The following is a 14138-nucleotide window of genomic DNA, read 5'->3' as shown; positions in this document are numbered from 1 at the left end:
CAGTTGTTAAGTGAATTGGGTTTCCCCATTGACTTTGCTTGTCTGAAGGTCTCAAATGGTGATCACATGACACTATTATTAAGGCACAATCATGAATGTTAAGAATGTGTTTTTTCAGTCTAACCGACAATTGCCAATTCATTGAAACCGGATTTGGAAAACAGGGAAGGAATTTGGTAACATCAAAATAGGTCAGCGCCTAGACTAGGAGTCCCTAAACGTATTTTAAGACTTGTGGACTTCAACTCCCAGATTTCCTCTGGCACACATGTTACCATGCTGGCTGGGGGATTCTGGGAATTGAACTCTACAACTCTTAAAAGTTGCCCATTTTGGAGAGCCCTGGCCTAGACTTATGGAATTATTGTCTGTGGCTGTTTCTAATGCCTTCGTACTGTAAAGTCTTTAAGTGTCCAATACATTGAAAATGGAGAAAGAATTATAGTCAATATTTCCTTGCTCTTCAAGAAAAGGATTACAAGCATTGTGAGACATCTGAATATTTGCAATAAAAGTTAAACTCTCAGAAGGGGGAAGATGGCAAAGAGGCCGAAGATTCCTTGGAAAAGGCTCAGGTTTCCCAGGGAACAGGGCCGGATGCACGTTAATTTGCAGTCCCTGTGGTAAAGACAAAGATATATTGAAGCCAGGAGTGAATGTGCAATGCTATTCCTTTAGTACCTCTCCCTTGCTTCGAGCCACAAACCTTACGGCCTGTTTGGAATTGCAGGAAGGGGCCAGGATCCCCTCCTCTCTTCAGCAACTTCTCTGTTAGCTCAAAAGGAACTAATTTGCAAACAAGGGGAGGGGCCAGGTATTCCCCCTCTATCCCTGTCTTCCTCCAGTTACAAACCCTTTCCAAATGCAATGGGAAAGTTTCAGAAATCTTGGTGGTATTTCTAAAAGGAAAACTGATTTTCCTCTGCTCATTCCAACAGAAAGGCTTCGCATTTCTTATGCTCTCGGTTGCTTCGAATAGGCAATAAAAAGAGGCCCCTGCAGTTCTTTAGCCTGTTTATTGGGGGTTATAAATCATTATTGAAGGACCATCTTCAAAGCAACGGAGCACATTCCTCGCCCCCCCAAGACACAAGACTGATTCAAGCAAGCTTTTTGAACAAAGGAATGCAAGGAGCAATTTCTTTTTGCTTAAAAGCCTAAAGATTCTTCATCTTCTCCTCTCTTTACTAAAAAAATTAAAAGCATAACACGGCCACAGTGCATGCAACTTACTGAAGTCCTGTATTTCTCTAATGAATTTCCCTTCCAGTTTAATCGGCTGACACTCAACTATTAGCTTACAGCACCATCTGAAGTAAGCAATAAATTCCTTTGGATTGTAAATTCCTTTGGGCAATCAGCAAATTCCATAGCCACGAGGCTCATCCTCCCCTAAAGAGAGAAATCAGACCAAGGCAAAGCAGCCTACAGCACTATCTAGTGGTCAAGTAGAAATTTCACAGACAATTCAAAAAAAAAATTTCCTTATTCTTTTTTTTAAAAAACTGGTCTAGCTCCACCTCATGTCCAGTAATGAAGTTGCAGGAAGTTTCCTAAATTTAATCAGTAAATTCTATTTTATGTAACTCTTATGGAAATTCCTAGTAACTTAATTCAAGGGTCCAGCACTACCTGCAACCCAACCTGTGCTTCGCAACAGTGTCTTCCAGACCTAGCAAATACTACTAACAGGCAACTTTGTGTTCTGCGCCAAAGTCTTTCAGACTTCGCAACGCACCCTATACCACCACTTGTGTAGCAAGCAACACTAACAGGCAAATTTGCATTCTGCGCCAACATCTTTCAGACTTTTGCAACACAACCTATAGCGCCAACTTGTGTAGCAACACTAACAGGCAAATTTGTGCTTTGCGCCAACATCTTTCAGACTTCGCAACACGCCCTAAAAGCAGCCAAATTGTGTACTGTGTTAGCATCGCCCAGACCCTGCAGCGCCCCTACGTGCTCAAGTACTAAGCAGAAACTCCTATGTTCTGCCACCTGTGTGCAGTGCACCCTACTGGAAAAAAGGGAATTACACAAAAAAACCACTAAATTTTCCCAAATTCTCCTTTGCCAGTTTGAAGCATGGCAACTGCTTCAGCCATGACAGATGCCTCTGATGTACCAGAGGACTCGAACCCTCCAAACACCCTCGAAGTAAACGTGGAACCTGGTTCCCAAAACCCAAGAGGCAGCTGGACTTCAGAAAGCCTACGACCTTAGACGGCATAGGAAGCTTACTCCACCTGTGGTGGCACGCTTCAGAGAGGATTGGGACGGGCAGTATCGCTGTCATGCAGACACATGGACGGAGCTGGTAAAGATCTGCGATACCCCCAAAGGCAAGTTGCCCCTCGAGAGCCTCTTCCTAATTCAGAAGGAGATAGAGGAGGATCTCGCACGATGGAGAGACAGTGAAAGTAAGCTTAAATACATACAGTCGAGCCTGGAAGACCCAGAGCTCCAAGAACACATTCATTCCTTTGAGGAGGCGAACAAAGAACACGAAGACTGTGTTCGAGAAGGGAAAAACTCCCTCCAGGCCACGATCTTCAATGTGCCACAGGGGGAAGAAGTATCAAGAGAGAGGACCACATCCGACATAGGTCTTCAATCAAAGCAGCTTCTTCCCACCATTCAAAGAAAGCCTCCTCCTTCCACCCCAAGCCTGCTAGATCTCAAGCAGTTTCCAGCATCTCATGGCAATTCTCTGCTGCTGGCTCTCACCATCCTTCCACAGTATCCTCCCATCGCAGCAGCGCATCTAAGGCTCCAAAGCAGCAAGTGACACCGATCGAGCTATAGAAGCTGAGATAGAAGTGGCGGTAGCAGAGGCAGATTTACCTATAATGACAGAGGTGATATGGCATAAAGCCCAAGTGGAGTTGCTTGAACATCAAAGAGATACAGCAGCAAAAACAATGTGGGCCACAGCATTGCGGAAGGTTGCCAACAATGCCTCCTTCAACTTCAACCTCGAAGAGTTGGAAGAAGAGAGCCCAGACACACGGGTCAAGGCCTAAGTGGATGAGCAACACTCGCTACAAAACACACAAGTGGAACCACCTCAGTTACTTAGAAGTCTCCCACAACCAGGCACACATGGGAGTGAATCTCAACCACAGACTCTAAACGTACGTATGTCGTACGACCTAATGTCCGAGATTCTCTTCCCAGAATTAGCAAACCTACCCCAACATCTCACGGCCTGTTGGGCAAGCAACTTAGCCCACCAGTGATCACAACGACTTCTCAACAAGTTGACATGCAACCAACCATAATTGCCACACTCAATCCACAGGCAAAAGAGTTCTTGCCACAACTGCAAGACAACTCTAATGCGGAGCATGGAACCTACACCTGACCTCAAGAGGTACTACCTGCATATGTGGGGATGGATAACAACCTCATAAAGTACTCTGAGGAGAACCAGGTACTGTCCACAACACATGCCCTCGAGCCAGAACACTATGCCTACGAGGACATCATACGAAGAGATGACCTGCCCTCACAGAGAAGTAACAGAGAACCGTCACTAAGGTGTGGAAGGTTAGACTTAGCAGCTAGTGGTGTGTACAAATTCAATGACAAGCCAGGCAGAGAATACCTACTATGGAAGAACATTTTCACAAGTACCGCTCAATGTGAGCAGCTGCTTCCTGGCGAAGAACTTAAATTTCTGTTGGCATGGCTAGGACCACAGTCTAGTTACATGGTGAAACACATTTACACAGGCATACTTAACAACCCAGGCACCACTCTAAAATGAGCATGGGATGCTTTGGACCGGAAATATGGTGATGACACATTGATGGAATACTCGCTCCTAGAATGACTTAACAGTTTCCCGTGTATTACCATCCACAAAACTCGAAGACTGGAGGAATTTCCCAACATCCTTACGGAGCTGCAAACAGCCAGAGAATGTTCTAACTTACCAGGACTGGCTTGCCTTCATCTCTTCATAACACAAGAAGTAATCATTGCCAAACTCCCAAAATAAATATTGGAACAATGGATTGTTTTGTCTGATGCCTTTCTGGTTGCAAACCGCAAAAGAGAACAACCTTTTGCCCTTCTCCAAGAATTTGTTCTCCAGCAAACAGTCCTGCAACAGCTGTAGAAACCTTTGCCTCAGATGCAGATTTCACCCAACTAACAAAGAACACAACCAAAACTCTGCACCTCTCCAGAGTCTACTGCACATCACTAGAGATCATCACCACGCGACAACACATAAGACCGAGGTCGCAACCTCCATAAAGAGTTTGGGAGAGCACTCATCAGACACAACCCAATCTAGATCTCCAACTACAAAGAGAGTTGAGTTTTGTCCTTTGCACAACACTTGACAGTCGCTGAACAGGTGCCAAGCGTTTGCATGGAAACCTCTGCACCAAAGAAAGGATTTATTACGGGAGTTCAGATTCTGCTACAAATGTTGCGAATCTTCTAAGCACATGCCCAAAGACTGCACAGCCAAGGTGCAATGTCATCTATGCAACAGCAACAAGCACCCAGCCGCTCTGCATCCAGACTCCGAGCCATCACAGTAGACAACACATCACCCTCCTATGGCTAAGGAGCCTCAACGTGCTACAGAAGCACACCCAGAGCCTGTGGTAAGTGTCAATTGCATGGCGGTGTGCAATAACACACCAGCCCCTCGCTCATGTCATCAGATCTGCTTAGCCAATGTCTACCCTGAGGGACGCCCAGAAGAAGCAGTGAAGATGTATGTAACACTGGATCCTCAGAGCGATCGCTCGCTGGCCAGGTCTGCATTCTTCGACCTCTTTGATGTTCAGAAGGAAGAGGTGCACTTCACGATCTCAACGTGCATCGCACCACAAAGCACGGCAGGGAGGAAAGCTACTGGACTATGCATAGAGTCATTAGATGGGAGTTCCCAATTCCCACTGCCGCTTGTGTTAGAATGGGATGGGATACCAGACGACCACAGCAAGATTGCAACGCCAGAGGTAGAAAGCAGCATACCTCACCTGCCACACGTGGCCCATCACATTCCCACCTTAAATCCTGAAGCCAAGATTTTGCTCTTGTTAGGAATAGATGCCCCCGATGCTTTAGCTCACATTGAAGTAGTTAGAGGCCTGAGAGGCACCCCTTTTGCCTTCAAGACTGAGCTGGGTTGGGGAATCTCAGGAATAGTCTGTGTCGATCGGATGCAGGCCCAAGCCCAGGCAAATGCCTTTGCACCATCCATTCCAACAGTCTTCCGACCTCCTTTGGCACCATCGAAAACAAGAATACCAGTCCACCCTAAAAGACTGCCGGCAACCAGAAGACTTTCACTAAGAAACCCTAAACGGCCGCCAGTGACCACCAGACTTTCGCTAAGACACTCTACATGGGCAGATGTCTTCGCAACATCCATTTCAACTGCCTGTCAACACCCCTTAGAACCATTGGAAGCAAGAGTACCTGTCTACCCTAAACGGCTGCCAGAGGCGACCAGCAGACTTTCACCAAGAAGCTCTACACCAGACCAGTCAACGACCTAGTGTTGCTGCGGAGAAAGGCTGAACTTGAAGATTGAACCTTAAGCTTTGCATGCTTTGCTTTGTTTGATGCTTTATTACTATTTACTGTTTCTCTTAGTTATACAGCTAACTGTTTATCTTAGTTATATAGTTAACTGCTATTCAGTTAGTATTACTGTTTACGGTTTATCTTAGTTATATAGTTAATTGCTCTTTAGTTAGTAGTGGAATTTATAATTCCAGGCAGGGAGTGTGCTGTCCAGACAGTTTAGAGTTAATGGGATTTGGGATAGTTAGGAATTGAGAGCTGTCCCCTTAAGGGAATGCATCATGGTAAATGTAGTTAAGGTATCCTGGGAAATGTAGTTCATGTCATGTGGTCACATCTGTAACCCTGATTGGTCACTGAATTGACCCTGAACACAGCCTCATGGTAGCATCTCTACCCCCTGCTTCTACGATATGGGATGAAAGGGATAAGAAATAACCATCTTTTTAACCAGAAACTCAGATATGCAAAGGATTGGACATTAAGAAGAATCTCGTCATAACTGAGTTGTTGAGGATGCCTGATGAACCAATAAAAAAGAATTTGTATGGATGCTTTGTGGAGTTTATCTATCTGTCTTTGTACAGGACAGAACAGTCTCCCTTCTGGATCATCAGGGGGTCCTTTGGCTCAGCATTTATGTGGGATAATATTGGAAAAAAGCAGATTCTGTGGGGTTTCCCCCCCCCTTTTCTCTTTATTCTCTTTTGGCGCAAGGGAGCCACCTCTAAGTTGTGTTGCTCTTCGACATGCCCCATTGACATTTGAAATACAGGCAATCCTAGATTTACGACCACAATTCAATCCAAACTTTTTGTTGCTAAGTGAGACATTTGTGGAGTCTGGTCCCACTTTACACTATTTTTTACTGTGGTTGTTAAGCAAATCACTGCAGTTGTTACAGTCGTTGAGCAAATCTGGTTCCCTATTGACTTGTCCGGAGCTTCCTGTGATCCTGGGTCATGGAAATCATCATAAATATGAGTCAGGTGTCAAGTGGCTGGATTTGGATCAGGTGACCATGGGGAGGCTGCACCCATCTTTAGTATGAGAAACTTCACTTTTTTCAGTGCCTTTGTAGCTTCGGCCACTGATCCAATGGCCATAAGTTGAGGACCACTTGTAAGGCAGCCATTGATTGTTATTCTGGCACAATCATGACTGTTAGTCATTGAAGGGAATAGGTTGTAAGTTGAGGACTATGCTAAGTGGATAAGAGAAGCTCCTTTTCCTGCCAAAGGTCCCTCACACCTGCGTTATTCTATTTATTTATTTATTTATTTATTTATTTTGCCAAGCGATTTTAAGATAACAGGTATAAGTATAAACATAGTTATGAATACATGAAATGGATACATATAAGAAAAATAAAAAAGAAACAATAAGACAGGAATGGTAGGCACATTGGTGCGCTTATGCACCCCCCCCCCCTGTAAGGGCAATTCTCTCCTTCACTTTAATGCTCCGCATTCACTTCCCCTTCCTGCTCCCGCCTGTTGAGGTAATTCCCCGTTAGGAGAATGAGCGCATACAGGGTGACATAGTGAGAGAAGTGAAGAATAACACACACACAGCACACAGATACACTGTACAGTAAATGTAGGTTTTTACTTCCAATAAATGTTTAAGCACAGTCCAAGATAAGCAGTCCAAGTCATTCACGGGTAAAGCAGTCAGTTTTCAGTTCAGGGATAATCCAAATATCAAAGTCCAGTATCAAAAACAGTTCAGTAACAGACTTATATCAACGATCAGTAACAGTCATTAGGAGGAACAGCAACTCTCTCCAACAGAAGGGAACAGAAACTCACTGAGACTAAACAACCCAGGTTTCTGGCTCCATCTTATGGCCATTTGCGGAACCACACCCAATTACAGTTTTATCATTTTCTTAAAGCCATAGTATTAAAATGTCTATCCTAGTTTATATATTTCCAACCCAAATAACTGTTAGGTGACTTACATTCCTAATGCTGTCGCTGGGTCTCGTCCCCTCCCTCTCCCCAGTTTCTCTGACTGCCTGGGGCGAAGCAGCCCTGGACTCCCTGCCCAGCTGACCTTCCCACCCAGGACCGATTCCCCTGGGGCAGAAGGAAGGGGGCAGTCAGGGAGACCCCAGCTCTCCACCCGGTAGAGAATGGGAGGAGCTATAAGCGCTTCCGGCTAGGGCTCCGGCTGGGGTCCTTCTGGGGAGGGGGAGCCACGTTCATGGCTGGGAAGGAAGGAAGCATGGGCGGTGGCGATCGCAGATCCTTTCCTGCAGGCATCTCTTGGAAAGCAGAGTCCAGGCGAGGAAGAAACCGCATGTTTCCTGTTGAGAGCCAAGTAAAAAGCTTCCTTCCTTTTCCTTCCTTCCTTCCTTCTTCCCTCCCTCCCTCCCTCCCTCTCTCCTTCCTTCCTGGGAAATGCCGGGACAGGTGAGCCTTCAAGGCAGCTTCTTGGGGTGCTGCTAAGATCACTGCTGCCGTCCCCACTTTCTCCTGGGGGAGATTATTATTATTCTCCTTTCTTTTTTGCCAGCCCTTCCTGACCGTTTCCCGTTGCTTCCTTTGCTCTGGGGCCATTTCAGATCCAGGAGGCTCGGAGTTCAATGGCTGCAAAAGCGGTGGGGAGAAAAGGGGGGTGATCCAGGCTCTGCTGTTTCGGGGAGCTGCTCAAGACAAGCCCCCTCCTGACGCCCTTCCATCTCTTCGCCCGCCTTTCTTTCCTCCCAGAATTCGGTTCCATCGTTCAATTGAACTGCATTTTGGGTGCATTTAAAAAGATGTCGCCCTTTTCCTGTGGGCCATTGTGTCTCAACCTTGGGAACCTTGTGATTTATGGGCTTCCACTCCCAGAATTTCCCACGGGTGTTGAAGTCCACATATCTTAACAGCTGCCAGGCTGAAGAAATGTTGCTCTTGTCCAGGGGTGGGAAACTAGGGCCCTTTTAAGACTGCTGTGAGCCAGCTGTGTCGGGAATTCCGGCGGTTGAAGTCCACCAGTCATAAAAGGTCTCCAGTTTCCCACTTTTGCTGTATGCTATTCACAAGGGAAAGTCGCAGCTGGGAAAAAAGAGTTATTGTCATCTTCCCTGATTATCTGATAGGGGAAGGTTGACATTGTAGAAACATAGAATAACAGAGTGGGAAGGGACCTTGGAGGTGTTCTAGTCCAGCCTTTTGCACTGTACGTTCAAGAATATCCTTAGGATGTTTGATAGCCAATTATTACTTTGCTGTTTGTTTCCACTCCTAGACCCTCTCATGGCCATGTCTTCATCTCCTGGAACCTCAGTTCTTTGTAGTGGAGGATCAACGGTGGGTGAGCTTCCAACGCAGGTAAGAGGATTCTCCCCTCACCTCCCCAGATGTGCCAATTCCCCAATAACATAATATCACAATTGGAAGGGATCTTGGAGATCTTCTAGTCTTCTAGACTTCCAATTTGTGCCTTCTTACAAACTGCATTTTTCTTGGCAAGAGATCTAGCTTGTCATAGGTCTTTCTTTCTCTTCCTTCCTTTCTCTTCCTTTCTCTCCCCCTTCTCTCTCATTTGTTTCCCTCTCTTTTCCCTCTCTCTTATTCTCTTCCTCCAGCTCTTTCATTGCTCTCCCTCTCTCTTCCCCCTTCTTTCTCAATTGTTTCTCTCTCTTTTCCTTTCTCTCATTCTCTCCCTCCATCATTTTCTCATTTCTCTCTCTTTCTCCCCTTTTCTCTCTCTTATCTCTTTCGCACACACAAAGTGAAATACTTCCTGGGCCGGGATCACGGTGGCGGCGAAGACAGAAACTCCTCCCGCTGCTGGCACTCTGCAGTGAGCTGAGTAGCCGGCTGCGCAGAGCAGGAGAGCCCGCTGCGTAGAGGAGCTGGAGCTCTTCCCTCCCTGCATCTGGCGCCGGCGGCTGGTGCTCCTCCCTATTCCTCTCCTTCCTGAGCTGATTGCGGCTGGTGCTGAGCTGCCTGTGAAGGTCGTGGAATCACAAAAAGCAGCCGGTCGCAGACAGTGCGGAGAAAATGGTAGGGGCACTTCAGCCATGCAGTTCTACAGAGAGGCTCGTGCCTTCTTGAGGCGGAGAGCAGATTGTGTGACAGGGTCAGTAGGAAGCCACAGGAGATGGGTCAAAGAGCCACATGGGGCTCTCAGGCCCCAGATTGCCAACATCCATCCTAAATAAGTGGGTAAGTCCTGGTGCTTATTTTGGAGTTGAAAAGAATATAAGACTGGGTCTTATTTTCAGAGAAACACAGTATGTACAACTAAAAATTTTTGCTTTAATGTTATTACTGAACCAAAGGGAGTCGGAAGTCATTGCCTTTTTCCTTTCCACATTTTCCCCTTCCTCTTTCTCTACCCTTCTTTTTGCTTCTGTATTTTTTTTTGGATGTAATAAAATTGTTATAAACATAAAAAAAGAAGTGATTAACTTTTGTTAATGCGACCACCAAAGGTAGGTAGGGATTTGAAAACTTAACACATCAAAGACGTCTATGGAGATTCTCAGTCATCCAGGTTGTGGTTGTCCCAAAGGTACTTTTATCAAAAGGCAATTGGACTTTCTTTGTTTTTCCTTGAAGATGTTTCACTTCTCGTCCAAGAAGTTTCTTCAGTTCTATCCTGATGAGAAGCGAAACATTGCCTTTTGAAAAAGGCACCTTTGGGATAAGACATTCAGACAATGTTAGGATGCAGAAAGCTGGCTTAGACATCATATAGGGAAAATGGTGAAATATTTCAAGAGGAAACATGGCTACCTAAGTGGCGAGGTCCAGACCTTGTATTGTTGACGGTCCATATTTTCCTAATGTTGAAAGGAATCAATCAATCGATCTACTACACCCATCTGCAGAAATTCAGGCCAGAACAAAGACAAATGTGATCTTCAGTGAACACTTCACTGTGAAAAAGTGACTGGAGAATGAACTAATGAACCAATACGAGACTCAAGTGTTTTGTCAAAAGTAATAACTGGAGGGATGGTGCTGTGTGTCTGCACCACCTAACCTTGGTTGTGTTTAACTGATTTCTAGTCTGATAAGATATTGTGGGTTTTTAAAAAATTAATGCCCTAACTTATACAGTAGGCTTAGCTTATACATTTCAGATATTGGCTGTTTTTGGTGAGTAAATTGGACAATTTAGGGAACCAGCTTTAGAAGGTACAGGCAGCCCTTGACTTATGACCACTATTAAAGCCCCAAATTTCCATTGCTAAGCAAGACAGTTGTTAAGTGAGTCTGAAACCCATCTTGGAAAACATAGGGAAGGAATTTCTTAACATCAAAATCGGTCAGGGCCTAGTGTTGACAACCCATGGCTCCAGGGCCGCATGCAGCTCTTTCGGTCCTCTGCTGTGGCTCCCTGTCAGGTGATTCCACCACTAGCTGGCCCCGCCCTTCTTCCATCCCAGTCACTCCTTGCCTGATGTGATAGCTACTGAGATCCCACAGAAGGTGCTAAATGCTAAGCAGCAAACTGCCATTTAGAAACCCTATGTGGGCCTCTTGGCTATTGGCATGATCTCATTCCCTATATTTTGGTAAAGGTGGAAAGTCCCTAACTTTCCAGATATATAGGTGATCTTATTTACTAACATCACCATTAGTCTTAAGGATTGGTTGGGAGGCTGTACCAATGTGGCTGAGGGGTTTCACCCATGTGGGATCTATTCTCCAATCCAGATGCTGTAGATATGTTGCTTTTGTCTTCTTGTAAAAACCCTATAAATGTAATAAACGCTGCCCATGCAGTCAGACATCTTGGCACCCTACACAATGACTGGTCTTTGATCACCACAGCCTGACCTGAGAAGGCAAGGGCGATGGCGAAGGATAGAGAAGTGGCCGGGGAGGATTCTCCATTGCCTCATCTCTTACTGGTGGTTCTTCCGGCCCTTGTTGATGCTGGGCATGTCTTGGTTGCTTGGGTGATGTGCAACCTACACTCTGCCCTGAGACACTGGCCTGATGCTGGCCTTGCTAACATGAAGGCTGGCAGGGTGGGAATGGAATCTGGGAGGAGGGGATGACGGAAAGTGAGACAGACTCGCAGTGCCCAACTGCAGCTTTAAGAAGCTCAGGCCACTGGAAAAAGAGGGCTGGCCCCACCAAACTTCACCCACCTGTGCTGTGCTTTGGCCGAGCCCAGCCACTCGTTGGAGGGTCTCCCTGCTCATGCATGCTCTCCCGGCCCTGCCACAGCCAGCCAGGGGGTCCCAAGAGGAGAAGGATGGCGAGAAGGATGGCCGTCTTCAGGGAAGCCTCTGCCGCAACTCGTTCCTCAGCCAGCCCGGAGTTCCAAAAAGTTGCCAAGAAGAAAGAAAAGAAGGGAAGAGCCCCAAGGAGAGCTTGCCAGGTCAGTGTGAAAGAGTTGAGGGCTGTTTGGAAAGTGAAACAGTATTTGCTGTATGAGCAAGGAGACAGCTAGGAGCCTGGGCATGGCTTAGCTCAAGTGTTCTGTACTAAAGCTGCTTGGTGCTGTGAAACTAAAACTGAAACTACTCTGCTTGTGTTTTGCATTTGGAAGAGTTCTTTTAGATAGATAGGTAGATAAGTAGATAAATAGAGATAGAGGGGGTGGAGATAAGAGGGGGAGACAGAAATAGATTCAGAGAAGGGGAGAGGGGAAGATATGGAGGGAGAGGGAGAGATAGATACAGGGAGAGAGGGTAAGTTAGAGGGAAAGGGTAAGATAGAGGAGAGGGGGGCAAGACAGGGGAAGAGAGAGAGATACACAGAGGTACAGAGGGGGGATTTCCTTGTGTTTCTTGCATTGATTTCCTTCTGCACAATAAAGTTTTTGCTTACAACCTTCTCTTCCATGTGTTCAGTTTGAGGCCTTGGCATATCTGATAATGGACTCAGCATTGGGGTAGGAAAGATAATGAAAATCAAAAGTGCCTTTTTGTTCAAGAACGATCTTTTTCCTTCTTTCAACCACACTAGAAGTGCAATTCTTGAGGAGGAAATGATGAATATGCCAGAATCTCTGCAAACTTGAAGCAATATGGATACAATTCCAAAGAAAGACAATACCAAAGAATGTTTAAACTATCACACTATTGCACTCATTTCACATGCTAGTGAAGTTATGCTTAAAATCCTAAAAGCTAAGACTCCAGCAGTATGTGGATCAAGAACTACCAGAAGTACAGGCAGGATTTTGAATAGGCAGAAGAACTAGAGATCAAATTGCCAACATATGCTGGATCATGGAGAAAGCTAGGGAGTTCCAGAAAAACATCTACTTCTACTTCATTGACGATGCTAAAGCTTTTGATTGTGTGGATCACAACACATTGTGGCAAGTTCTTAAAGAAATGGGAGTACCAGACCATCTTATTTGTCTCTTGAGAAATCTGTATGAGGGTCAAGAAGCAACAGTAAGAACTGGATACAGAACCACTGATTGGTTCAAAATTGGGAAAGGAATCTGGCAAGGCTGTATAATGTTGCTCTGCCTATTTAACTGATATGCAGAGCATATGAGAAAGGCAGGGCCAGATGTATCAAAAATTGGAATTAAGATTGCCGGGAGAAATATCAACAATCTCAGATATGCAGAGCATACCACGGAACTAAAGAACCTCTTGATGCGGGTGAAAAGAGAGTGCAAAAGTTGGTTTGAAACTCAACAATAAGAAAACTAAGATCATGGCATCTGGCCCTCTCAATTCCTGGCAAATGGATGGGGAAGAAATGGAGGTAGTGACAGATTTTATTTTCCTGGGCTCCAAGATCACCGCAGATGGGGACTGCAGCCAAGAAATTAAAAGACACTTGCTCCTGGGGAGGAAAGCTATGGCAAATCTAGACAGCATCCTAAAAAGCAGAGACATCACCCTGCCAACAAAAGTATGTATAGTCAAGGCTATGGCTTACCCATTTGCAATGTATGGCTGTGAAAGTTGGACCATAAGAAAGGCTGAGTGCCAAAGAATTGAGGCCTTTGAACTCTGGTGCTGGAGAAGACTCCTGCAAGTCCCTTGGACTGCAAGGCGATCAAACCGGTCAGTCTGAGAGGAGATCCACCCTGACTGCTCTTTAGAAGGCCAGATCCTGAAGCTGAAACTCAAATACTTTGGCCACCTCATGAGAAGGACTCACTGGAGAAGAGCCTAATGCTGGTAATGATTGAGGGCAAAAGAAGGGGACGGCAGAGAATGAGGTGGCTGGATGGAATCACTGAAGCAGTCGATGTGAGCTTAAATGGACTCCAGAAGATGGTAGAGGACAGGAAGGCCTGGAGGAACATTGTTCATGGGGTTGCGATGGGTCGGACATGACTTCGCAATTAAAAAAAAACAATCCCATGATTTCTGCCATTTGTCTAATTCTATTATATATCCAAATTTTTTCAGCCAAACATCATTGTTTCCTTTACCTGCTCACTTTCAAGTTTAATACCTAATAAGTAGCAATATATTTTCTTTATCAGTTTTTCATCAGTTCCAGTTAATATCTGGTCCAATTCTCTTCATTCTTTATTAAAACCATATATTTTAGCATCTTTCTCATATCAAGATTGTGTCTGCATTTGTGGCCACCATGTGATGTCCATCCTGTCAGCGTTCCAGCAACCCTCCAATAACTCCGAGACAGACA

The sequence above is a fragment of the Notechis scutatus genome, chromosome 2 (genome assembly GCF_049901735.1).
Source record: "Notechis scutatus isolate UNSWTSFEM ecotype Mainland chromosome 2, rNotScu1.2, whole genome shotgun sequence".
Taxonomy (NCBI): domain Eukaryota; kingdom Metazoa; phylum Chordata; class Lepidosauria; order Squamata; family Elapidae; genus Notechis; species Notechis scutatus.
The sequence above is the reverse complement of the archived record's forward strand: the minus strand, read 5'-3'. Positions refer to the sequence as shown.